The following is a 12,536-nucleotide window of genomic DNA, read 5'->3' as shown; positions in this document are numbered from 1 at the left end:
ACTGATATCAGTAAGTCAATTTAAATTTTAAAAACATTATGAAACCAATAAAACTAAACATAAAGATGTAGAAGGAGGGTACCAATCAATCAATCAAATGTATTTATAAAGCCCTTCTTACATCAGCTGATGTCACAAAGTGCTGTACAGAAACCCAGCCTAAAAAAGAATCCCTAGAAAGGCCAGAACCTAGGAAGAAACCTAGAGAGGAACCCGGCTATGTGGGGTAGCTAGTCCTCTTCTGGCTGTGCCGGGTAGAGATTATAACAGAACATGGCCAAGATGTTCAAATGTTCATAGATCACCAGCAGGGTCAAATAATAATAATCACAGTGGTTGTAGAGGGTGCAACAGGTCAGCACCTCAGGAGTAAATGTCAGTTGGGTTTTTGTAGCCGATCATTCAGAGTATCTCTACCGCTCCTGCTGTCTCAAGAGAGTTGAAAACAGCAGGTCTGGGACAGGTAGCACGTCTGGTGAACAGGTCAGGGTTCCATTGCCGCAGGCAGAACAGTTGAAAGTGGAGCAACAGCACGACCAGGTGGACTGGGGACAGCAAGGAGTCATCAGGCCAGGTAGTCCTGAGGCATGGTCCTAGGGTTCAGGTCCTCTGGGAGAAAGAAAGAGAGAATGAAAGAGAAAAAGAGAGAGAGAATTAGAGAGAGCATACTTAAATTCACACAGGACACCGGATAAGACAGGAGAAATACTCCAGATATAACAGGCTGACCCTAGCCACCAAAAAACAATTGTAGCATAAATATTGGAGGCTGAGACAGGAAGGGTAGGGAGACAATGTGGCCCCGTCCGACGATATCTCCGGACAGAGCCAAACAGGCAGTATATAACCCCACCCACTTTGCCAAAGCACAGGCCTCACACAACTAGAGAGATATCTTCAACCACCAACTTACCATCCTGAGACTAGGCCGAGTATAGCCCACGAAGATCTCCCCCACGGCACAACCTAAAGGGGGGCAGGAACCACTAATCTTAAGTAATAGCACGAGGTGCTATTCTATATGTATGGAAAGTGGCAAGATTATAAAGTCTATAGAGACTATAGACTATTATGACTATATTAACTATTGAAACTATGGAAGCTGAGGGACTATAGATGCTGTGGGGACTATAATTCTATAGGAACCATACAGTTGAAGTCGGAAGTTTACATACACCTTAGCCAAATACTTTTAAACTCAGTTTTTCACAATTCCTGACACTTAATCCTAGAAAAAAGTCCCTGTCTTAGGTCAGTTAGGATCACCACTTTATTTTAAGAATGTTAAATGTCAGAATAATAGTAGAGAGTGATTTATTTCAGCTTTTATTTCTTTCATCACATTCCCAGTGGGTCAGAAATGTACATACACTCAATTAGTATTTGGTAGCATTGCCTTTAAATTGTTTAGCTTGGGTCAAATGTTTCAGGTAGCCTTCCACAAGCTTCCCACAATAATTTGGGTGAATTTTGGCCCATTCCTCCTGACAGGCCTCCTTGCTCGCACACGCTTTTTCAATTCAGCCCACAAATGTTCTATAGGATTGAGGTCAGAGCTTTGTGATGGCCACTCCAATACCTTGCCTTTGTTGTCCTTAAGCCATTTTGTCACAACTTTGGAAGTATGCTTGAGGTCATTGTCCATTTGGAAGACCCATTTGCGACCAATCTTTAACTTAACTGACTGATGTCTTGAGATGTTGTTTCAATATATCCACATCATTTTCCAACCTCATTGTCACGGTCTTCCTCCTCTTCATTTGAAGAGGAGAGGCGAGAAGGATCAGAGGACCAATATGCGGCGTGGTATGTGTTCATAGTGAATTTTAATAAAGAGAACACTGAACACTGCAACACTATACAATAGAGTAACAAAAACAATAAACCAATGACGACCGTGACGCTACAAATGAGACCTGTGCTGACACAAGCCACTAACATAGACAATCACCCACAAACAAACAGTGCAACCCAGGCTACCTAAGTATGATTCTCAATCAGAGACAACTAATGACACCTGCCTCTGATTGAGAACCATACTAGGCCGAAACATAGAAATCCCAAATCATAGAAAATCAAACATAGACTGCCCACCCAACTCACGCCCTGACCATACTAAATAAATACAAAACATCCAGACGTGAAAATACTGCTCCCTGTCACCAAGAAGTTAACTGACATGCCTAGTTAAATAAAGGTTAAATAAAACTCAAATAAATAAAGGAGATTACCGAGTCTGCTTGGGAATAGTACAAAGTGAATGTGGATGTGAAAATTGTGTGTGGTTGTCTGAGTGTGGAAAGGACATGTTAAGAGAGCTGTCAGGGGACTAGCTCCAGTGTGAATGTGGAGTGAAGTGTGAGCTGAGTTTTCCAGTTCTGTGTGGCTGACTTAAAAAAAATCTATAACATTATATAGGGGTTTCATCCACCACCGCCCATCGTAGTCTGGGACTACTAATAATAGCACGTGGTGTTATTGAGCACGTGGTGTTGTTTTATATGAGTGGTGTGGATGTGAATATCTAAGTACAGAAGTTATATAGGGAAAAGTGAAATTTCAGATATGAATGAATTGAAGTACTATTTCCGAATATGCTGTTAAATAGGACACTAGCACGAATATTTAAACCCTTGCATGAATAGAACACTGGGGTAGAGGAGGAATTTGTGATGCAACACAAATGTATAATGGGTTACTAGAGATATAGTAGCACAATACTGACTATAATGGGTTACTAGAGATCTGATGAAGTAACTCTAGAAAAATAATAATAATAATAATCACCCACACGTAGAAGTATGTAAGTGGTGTAAAAAGTATTCTGAGGAATGTTCGTGGTGGTTCCTTCATGGATAATCTGAGAAATATAAGGTTAAAGCGTCGTACAGGACTTGACTTACCCCTAGCCAATGAAACTATAAACGCTTAATAGATTTCTTCCACAATGGGTATACATTTAGAAATAAACCCCATACCCTGTTATATAGAACCAATGATTTTCTGTATTCGCCTACTCAACCATCCCTCCAAAGCATTACATGTTACTCTTAAAATAATAGACATTTACTGTGTGAATAAATAAATACATAGAGTAACATTGTTAGGGTAGACTAAAATGAAAACAATGCCTTCCAATATGGAGAACGTTATCATGTTTGTTTTGTTTTAAACCTTGCAATAGGGGGAAATGATGAATGTTGTTTGAGAGTGATCCGTGTGTATAAGTAGTAGTAGATTGAGAAGGTCTTCCTATTGGGAAGGGCGTCCTAGTTGAAGGAAACACATATGGAGACTAGTGAAAGTAACAAAGTTAACGGTAATTGGCTTTCAGATAGCACTCCAATAATGCAATATCATAGTAATTTGAAGAAGTAAGACAGAGTGATTGAGCATTGGGACTGATATTAATGAAGAATAAGCTAAATCATGCAAATAAAACTTGTCAGTATATAAGGGAACTAATGGGACTGCCCCGTTATAGCTCACTTCAGATTGGTACTTTATGTCATTTTTGTCCATTAAATTAACATCAAATTAATCTGAAAACACCAGTCTCAACGTCAACAGTGAAGTGGCGGCTCCGGGATTCCGGCCTTCTAGGCAGAGTTCCTCTGTCCAGTGTCTGTGTTCTTTTGCCCATCTAAATCTTTTATTTTTATTGGCCAGTCTGAGATATGGCTTTTTCTTTGCAACTCTGCCTACAAGGCCAGCATCTCGGAGTCGCCTCTTCACTGTTGACGTTGAGACTGGTGTTTTTGCAGGTACTATTTAATGAAGCTGCCAGTTGAGGACTTGTGAGGCGTCTGTTTCTCAAACTAGACACTAATTTCCTTGTCCTCTTGCCCAGTTGTGCATCGGGGCCTCCCACTCCTCTTTCTATTCTGGTTAGAGACAGTTTGCGCTGTTCTGTGAAGGAAGTAGTACACAGTGTTGTACGAGATCTTCAGTTTCTTGGCAATTTCTCACATGGAATAGCCTTCATTTCTCAGAACAAGAATAGACTGACGAGTTTCAGGAGAAAGTTTTTTTTTTTACCCTGTAATTGAACCTACAAATATTGATGCTCCAGATACTCAACTAGTCTAAAGCTAGAATAGTCATTTACAACATTAACTACACTGTATTTCTGATCAATTTCATGTTATTTTAATGGGCAAAAAATGTGATTTTTTTTCAAAAACAAGGACATTTCTAAGTGACCCCAAACCTTTGAACAGTAGTGTACAGTCGTGGCCAAAAGTTTTGAGAATGACACAAATATTAATTTTCACAAAGTCTGCTGCCTCAGTTTGTATGATGGCAATTTGCATATACTCCAGAATGTTATGAAGAGTGATCAGATGAATTGCAATTAATTTCAAAGTCCCTCGTTGCCATGCAAATGAACTGAATCCCCCAAAAACATTTCCACTGCATTTCAGCCCTGCCACAAAAGGACCAGCTGACATCATGTCAGTGATTCTCTCTGTAACACAGGTGTGAGTGTAAACAAGGACACGGCTGGAGATCACTCTGTCATGCTGATTGAGTTCGAATAACAGACTGGAAGCTTCAAACCATGGTTGCCCTCAAGGAAACACGTGCCATCATCATTGCTTTGCACAAAAAGGGCTTCACAGGCAAGGATATTGCTGCCAGGAAGATTGCACCTAAATCAACCATTTATCAGATCATCAAGCACTTCAAGGAGAGAGGTTGAATGTTTCAGGGCGCCTAAGTATGTCCAAGCGCCAGGACCATCTCCTAAAGTTGATTCAGCTGCGGGATCGGGGCACCACCAGTACAGCGCTTGCTCAGGAATGGCAGCAGGCAGGTGTGAGTGAATCTGCACGCACAGTGAGGCGAAGAATTTTGGAGGATGGCCTGGTGTCAAGAAGGGCAGCAAAGAAGCCACTTCTCTCCAGGAAAAACATCAGGGACAGACTGATATTCTGCAAAAGGTACAGGGATTGGAATGCTGAGGACTGGAGTAAAGTCATTTTCTCAGATTAATCCCCTTTCCGATTGTTTGAGGCAGCCGGAAAAAAGCTTGTCCGGAGAAGACGCTACCATCAGTCCGGTGTCATGCCAACAGTAAAGCATCCTGAAACCATTTATGTGTGGGGTTGCTTCTCAGCCAAGGGAGTGGGCTCACTCACAATTTTGCCTAAGAATGAAGAATGGTTCCAACATGTCCTCCGAGAGCAACTTCTCCCAACCATCCAGGAACAGTTTGGTGACGAACAATGCCTTTTCCAGCACGATGGACCACCTTGCCATAAGGCAAAAGTGATAACTAAGTGGCTCGGGGAACAAAACATCGATATTTTGCGTCCATGGCCAGGAAACTCCCCAGACCTTAATCCCATTGAGAACTTGTGGTCAATCCTCAAGAGGCGGGTGGACAAACAAAACCCCACAAATTCTGACAAACTCCAAGCATCGATTATGCAAGAATGGGCTGCCATCAGTCAGGATGTGGCCCAGAAGTTCATTGACAGCATGCCAGGGCGGATTGCAGAGGTCTTGAAAAAGAAGGGTCAACACTGCAAATATTGACTCTTTGCATCAACTTCCTGTAATTGTTAACCTGTTGCGACGAGCCATCCCGGATCCGGGATCGTGAATACAGCCTCAAGCTCATTACCATAACGCAAAGTTAACTATTCATGAAAATCACAAATGAAATGAAATCAATATGCTAGCTCTCAAGCTTAGATTTTTGGTAACAACACTGTCATCTCAGATTTTCAAAATATGCTTCTCAACCATAGCAAAACAAGCATTTGTGTAACAGTATTGATAGCTAGCGTAGCATTTAGCGTAGCATTTAGCGTTAGCATTCAGCAGGCAACATTTTCACAAAAACCAGAAAAGCATTCAAATAAAATCATTTACCTTTGAAGAACTTTGGATGTTTTCAATGAGGAGACTCTCAGTTAGATAGCAAATGTTCAGTTTTTCCTGAAAGAATATTTGTTTAGGACAAATCGCTCCGTTTTCTGCGTCACGTTTAGCTACGAAAAAAACCTGTATCCAGGATTGTGTAAATCTATCCGCAAGCTCATTAGCATAATGCAACGTTAACTATTCATGAAAATCGCAAATGAAATGAAATAAATCTATTTGCTCTCAAGCTTAGCCTTTTGTTAACAACACTGTCATCTCAGATTTTCAAAAATATGCTTCTCAACCATAGCAAAACAAGCATTTGTGTAACAGTATTGATAGCCTAGCATAGGATTCTGCCTGACATTCAGCATGCAACATTTTCACAAAAACCAGAAAACCATTCAAATAAAATCATTTACCTTTGAAGAACTTCAGATGTTTTCAATGAGGAGACTCTCAGTTAGATAGGAAATGTTCAGTTTTTACAAAAATATTATTTGTGTTGACAAATCACTCCGTTTTCTTCATCGTGTTTGGGTAAGAAAAAAATGAAAATTAAGTGTTTTCCAAATTAACTCCATAATATCGACAGAAACATGGCAAACCGATGTTTAGATTCAAATCCTCAAGGTGTTTTTCACATATCTATCGACGATAAATCCATCGTGGCAGTTGACTTTCTCTTCTGAAGAAATGGAACGGCGCATGGACCTAAAGATTACGCAATAATTTCGACACAGGACACCGGGCGGACACCTGGTAAATGTAGTCTCTTATGGTCAATCTTCCAATGATATGCCTACAAATACGTCACAATGCTGCAGACACCTTGGAGAAACGACACAAAGTGCAGGCTCATTCCCGACGCATTCACAGCCATATAAGGAGACATTGGAACACAGCGCTTTCAGAATCTGGGGCATTTCCTGTATGAAACTTCATCTTGGTTTCGCCTGTAGCATTAGTTCTGGGGCACTCACAGATAATATCTTTGCAGTTTTGGAAACGTCATAGTTTTTTCTTTCCAAAGCTGTCAATTCCATGCATAGTCGAGCATCTTTTCGTGACAAAATATCTTGTTTAAAACGGGAACGTTTTTTATCCAAAAATTAAAAGAGCGCCCCCTATCTCGAAGAAGTTAATAAAAGCCACTTGTGAAATTATTGTAATTATACTTCAGTATTCCATAGGAACATCTGACAAAATATCTAAAATACATTGTAGCAGCAAACTTTGTGAAAATTTATATTTGTGTCATTCTCAAAACTTTTGGCCACGACTGTACATATCTAACACAATTACCTCGTACCCCTGCACATCGACGAGGTACTGGTACCCCATGTATATAGCAAATTCATCACTTAATGTTAATTTTTTCCTTGTCTTATTATTTTATACTTTTTTCCCTCTGCATTGTTGGAAAGTAAGAATTTCACTTAGTCTCTACCTGTTGTTTACGAAGCATGTGACACATTTTTTACATATGTTTTTTGTTGAACAACTTTATGGAAGCCCATTTTCACTAGAGCATTTCCAGAACAATATGTGCATTGCACATCAAGCTACTGCCAAAAATAATCTGTGGCAGCAATTCTCCCTAGGCTTTGCCACCACATGTTAATGGTTAAAACCTGGGCTTGTATGTTGACATATTCGGAATCCAAACCCAAACCTCGTGTATGTCATGACGAACTCACAAATGATTGGACGTGACGGACGTTATGACCAAAGTTATCCTATCTACACGTTGTAGCAAGTTTTGACACTAGAATACATATTTCTGACTCACGTCGATGCCATATAGGCTGTTTTCAAACAAAGAAATAGCTTCTTTTTTTTGGTGCAGTCAATCATTAAAAAGAGTCTAGTCCATGCGAAGGTCTCCTTTACAAGGAGGAAATATACAGCTCCATCCTTGAGAGGCACAGTTTTCAAGTGTCAGCAGGTTTGATCATGACTGAGGCTGCTTTAAAGGCTTTTTATACCTGCCATATATTATGACTTTGTTTTGGCCCCATTTGGTTTGAAAAGCTTTTTCCCTTTTTGGCATTGCTTCTAACTTGCATCAATTTGTCATGGCCTGTCTCGTTTGAGATTTTTCTTTTTTTCGTGGAACGATTAACATGTCCCTCAGCCCGAACCTCTACAACTTTCTGTAATTTACATTTACATTTACATTTAAGTCATTTAGCAGACGCTCTTATCCAGAGCGACTTACAAATTGGTGCATTCACCTTATGACATCCAGTGGAACAGCCACTTTACAATAGTGCATCTAAATCTTTTAGGGGGGGGGGGGGTGAGAAGGATTACTTTATCCTATCCTAGGTATTCCTTAAAGAGGTGGGGTTTCAGGTGTCTCCGGAAAGTGGTGATTGACTCCGCTGTCCTGGCGTCGTGAGGGAGTTTGTTCCACCATTGGGGGGCCAGAGCGGCGAACAGTTTTGACTGGGCTGAGCGGGAACTGTACTTCCTCAGTGGTAGGGAGGCGAGCAGGCCAGAGGTGGATGAACGCAGTGCCCTTGTTTGGGTGTAGGGCCTGATCAGAGCCTGGAGGTACTGAGGTGCCGTTCCCCTCACAGCTCCGTAGGCAAGCACCATGGTCTTGTAGCGGATGCGAGCTTCAACTGGAAGCCAGTGGAGAGAGCGGAGGAGCGGGGTGACGTGAGAGAACTTGGGAAGGTTGAACACCAGACGGGCTGCGGCGTTCTGGATGAGTTGTAGGGGTTTAATGGCACAGGCAGGGAGCCCAGCCAACAGCGAGTTGCAGTAATCCAGACGGGAGATGACAAGTGCCTGGATTAGGACCTGCGCCGCTTCCTGTGTGAGGCAGGGTCGTACTCTGCGGATGTTGTAGAGCATGAACCTACAGGAACGGGCCACCGCCTTGATGTTAGTTGAGAACGACAGGGTGTTGTCCAGGATCACGCCAAGGTTCTTAGCGCTCTGGGAGGAGGACACAATGGAGTTGTCAACCGTGATGGCGAGATCATGGAGCGGTAGAGATACTCTCGATGATAGGCTATGAAAAGCCAACTGATATTTACTCCTGAGGTGCTAACTTGTTGCACCCTCGACAACTACAGTGATTATTATTATTTGACCATGCTGGTAATTTATGAACATTTGAACATCTTGGCCATGTACTGTTATAATCTCTACCCGGCACAGCCAGAAGAGGACAGGCCACCCCTCATAGCCTGGTTCCTCTCTAGGTTTCTTCCTATGTTTTGGCCTTTCTAGGGAGTTTTTCCTAGCCACCGTGCTTCTACACCTGCATTGCTTGCTGTTTGGGGTTTTAGGCTGGGTTTCTGTACAGCACTTTGTGGCATCAGCTGATGTAAGAAGGGCTTTATAAATAAATACATTTCATTTGAACAAACAAGACGAACTGGCACAGACAGACAGGAAACACAGGTATAAATACACAGAGGATAATGAGGAAGAAGGGAGACACCTGGAAGGGGGGTGGACACAATCACAAAGACAGGTGAAACAGATCAGGGTGTGACACAAACAGGCAAAATGTCAGTATAGAGACAAAGTGGAGTCGCAATTCAGCGGCTCAGACAAGTAATGTATTAATAATTCAGTTCAGATCAACATTTTTATGGTCTATGTAATGCCACTATTTTGATTTGCTATTAGCATGTACAGCATAAACTTATACTATCTCATCAACTCCCCTACTGTCAACTTTCCTACACACTGACCAGCTGACATATGGTGGGCCATCATGTGTGGCTTATGGTCCAAAATAAGCTCTGACATCGCCCAAAACATTTAGTCTTACACAGTTTCCAATGTAAAATAGCCTTTGAGTGACCAAAACATCACCCATGTTATATTTTCCACATTAAAATGCTCAGTTGAGTAAATGTGCCTTTTCTATCATCTCTGACTATCAGTAAGGCTGAAGGACAGGCTTGGTGGGCACAGCAACATCCAATCCTGTCATACATTACATCATGTTTTCACAAATTATTTGTTTACCTAACCGTTTGTTAGTGTGTGTATGTGCACAGAGAGGCTCCTGGGAGGGGAGTGTCAGTAGCTCAGGGATAAATAGAGAGGCAGATCTCAGAGTTAGTCAAAAGGCGGACCTGAGAAGGTCACACACAGAACCAAGCAGGAGCAGCAGGACCTCAGCATTTTTACCTTTTATTACAAATGGAGAAACATGAAGAAGTTCAATACTGTTTTCAAGATGGAAACTCTTCATGCAGAAAGGCTTTGCTATTGACATCTATCTACATAACACTGTACATCTTCTTCTCATTGATTTCAGCAGTTACAGTATTTTTGAACATACTGGTGATCATGTCCATCTCTCACTTCAAGCAGCTCCACACTCCAACCAACCTGCTCATCCTCTCTCTGGCTGTGTCAGATCTCCTGGTGGGACTGATTGTGATACCAGTAACGACTGTAGCAATAATGGAATCATGCTGGGGTTTTGGAGAATAGTTCTGTGTGTTTCAGATCTACATTACTTTTTTATGTACTTCTTTATCTCTGGGTAATTTGGTCTTGATATCTATTGACCGCTATGTTGCTGTGTGTGATCCCTTATTGTACCACTCTAAAATAACAACAACAAGAATGATGTGTTGTATATCCATTACCTGGTGTTGTTGTATCATATACCGTGCTGCTATTATAAAAAACTTTGTCAATATACTGGTACCCGGTAGGTGTTTGAAAGAATGTTTTATTGTTGAAGGAATAACCTGGGGTAATATAATTGACGTTGTAATTACAATGGTTGTCCCTTGCTCTATAACACTTTATATGAAAATCTTTGTGGTGGCCAGATCACAGGACAGAAAGGTATTTTCAAAAGAGGCTGCCAGTGTGTCTGGTGTTAAAACTGTACGGGCAAATAAATCTGAGAGAAAAGCAACAAAAACTCTATCTATTGTTGTTGTCAACTATTTCATTTGTTGGATTCCATTTCTATTTGTTTTCTTTTTTACTTTTGTAATTGACAATTTATTATCAGTTATCATCGGCTTTCTGCCTCTTGTTAATTCCTTAATTAATCCAATCATTTATGCTTTCTTTTATCCATGGTTCAAAGTGACAGCTAAACATATTTTAACTCTGAACTTAAGGCGTTCATAGTACAAATGTTTTCATAGTACATGTGTTAGCTAGGGATGGGGGAAAAGTGTGACACCAATCAGGCCACCGAGGACTGGAATTGCACTTCTAGTGTCTAGTGGCTCACTTCAACAAGTGCAGTAAAATGTAAATGTACAATATGCATGATATCAGATAACATCCAAGTATAACTCTATGGTGTATTGTGTAAATAGTTGATGGTCAAATTTAAGAATATGCAACTTTGGGTAACACTTTATAATAGCATTCAGTAATAAACCATTTGTAAGGAATCTACAGTTTGCTCACCATTTATTAAACATTACTTCCACATTTGTTAAATGTTTGTCACTTAGGTATTATCACATCTAGAAATAACTACTCTATGCACTAATGATTCAACACAACAGCTCAGGAAACGTCAGAAGACACTTTAACCTCAACATACTGGGTATGAACACTACCACTTCTCTCACTACCACTTCTCTCACTACCACTGCTCTCACTACCACTACTCTCACTACCACCACTCTCATTACATCACTGCTGCCAGGTCAGGGGTCACACCAGAGCAGCTCTCTCAGATGCTGTGGAGTCAGAATGAATATAGAGATTAGTAAGACTTTATAATAACACTTTGTAATAAAGAATCTATAATAGATTAGTAAATAAGTCAATAGTTTACTAATCATTCATGTATCATTACTTTCACATTTGTTTTAGTAAGTTAGTTATTCACACATTTATAAACAACTTTTATAATCTGTAATAGCGATTCATAAGATCATCCAGAAGATGTTTCATGAATTAACTTATAAACCATGTACTAATCATTAGTAAAGTCATTTTGCAGTCCATAATCTAAAGTGAGGACTATTCATACTTTCTAATACTTTATAAATGTTTTGAACAGTGACCAGTGAAATGTATCACAAAAAGATGGACATGCTATTGGTAGACATTCCAGTACTACCTGATGACACATAAGGTCTCAAAACGACCCAGAATGAATCAATGGTTAAACAATAAGCAAACAACACAGAGGATGTTAAAAGGAAATATATTGAACATTTTATTCCAAAACAGTCACACTGTTGTAGTAGTGTGCTGAAGGAAGTAATGTGTTTGTCTGAAAATGATAGCATTCTTGTCTGTTGGCAGTGAATACCAAAACAAAAGTGTGGATTGCAGTCACTCATTAGAGCAGTTTTATTGAATCCTCATTTAACTATGAAAGTGTCCGTTAATAACAAATTCTTATTTACAATGACAGCTTACCCCGGCCAAACCCTAACCCGGGCATCGCTGGGCCAATTGTGTGCCGCCCTATGGGACTCCCAATCACAGCCAGTTGTGATACAGCCTGGAATCAAACCAGGGTCTGTAGTGACACCTCTAGCATTGAGATGCAGTGCCTTAGACTGCTGTGCCACTCGGGAGCCCAATGTTGTTTTATACTTTCTGGCTCCTTCAGGGTCAAAAGCTGAAGTCTTAAATGGATACTGAGAGATTTGGGGATTTAGGTATTTTTTCTAGTTACACAGAGCCAGATGAACTCA

General features: G+C 40.6%; 1 pseudogene; it reads left to right on the top strand.

The window, feature by feature from the left end:
- Positions 1 to 9,126: 9,126 nt before the first annotated feature.
- On the top strand, positions 9,127 to 11,531 carry LOC115138928 (trace amine-associated receptor 13c-like; annotated as a pseudogene).
- The last annotated feature ends 1,005 nt before the right edge of the window (positions 11,532 to 12,536 follow it).

Source organism: Oncorhynchus nerka, linkage group LG12 (assembly GCF_034236695.1).
Source record: "Oncorhynchus nerka isolate Pitt River linkage group LG12, Oner_Uvic_2.0, whole genome shotgun sequence".
Classification (NCBI taxonomy): Eukaryota; Metazoa; Chordata; class Actinopteri; order Salmoniformes; family Salmonidae; genus Oncorhynchus; species Oncorhynchus nerka.
The sequence above is the reverse complement of the archived record's forward strand: the minus strand, read 5'-3'. Positions and strand labels throughout refer to the sequence as shown.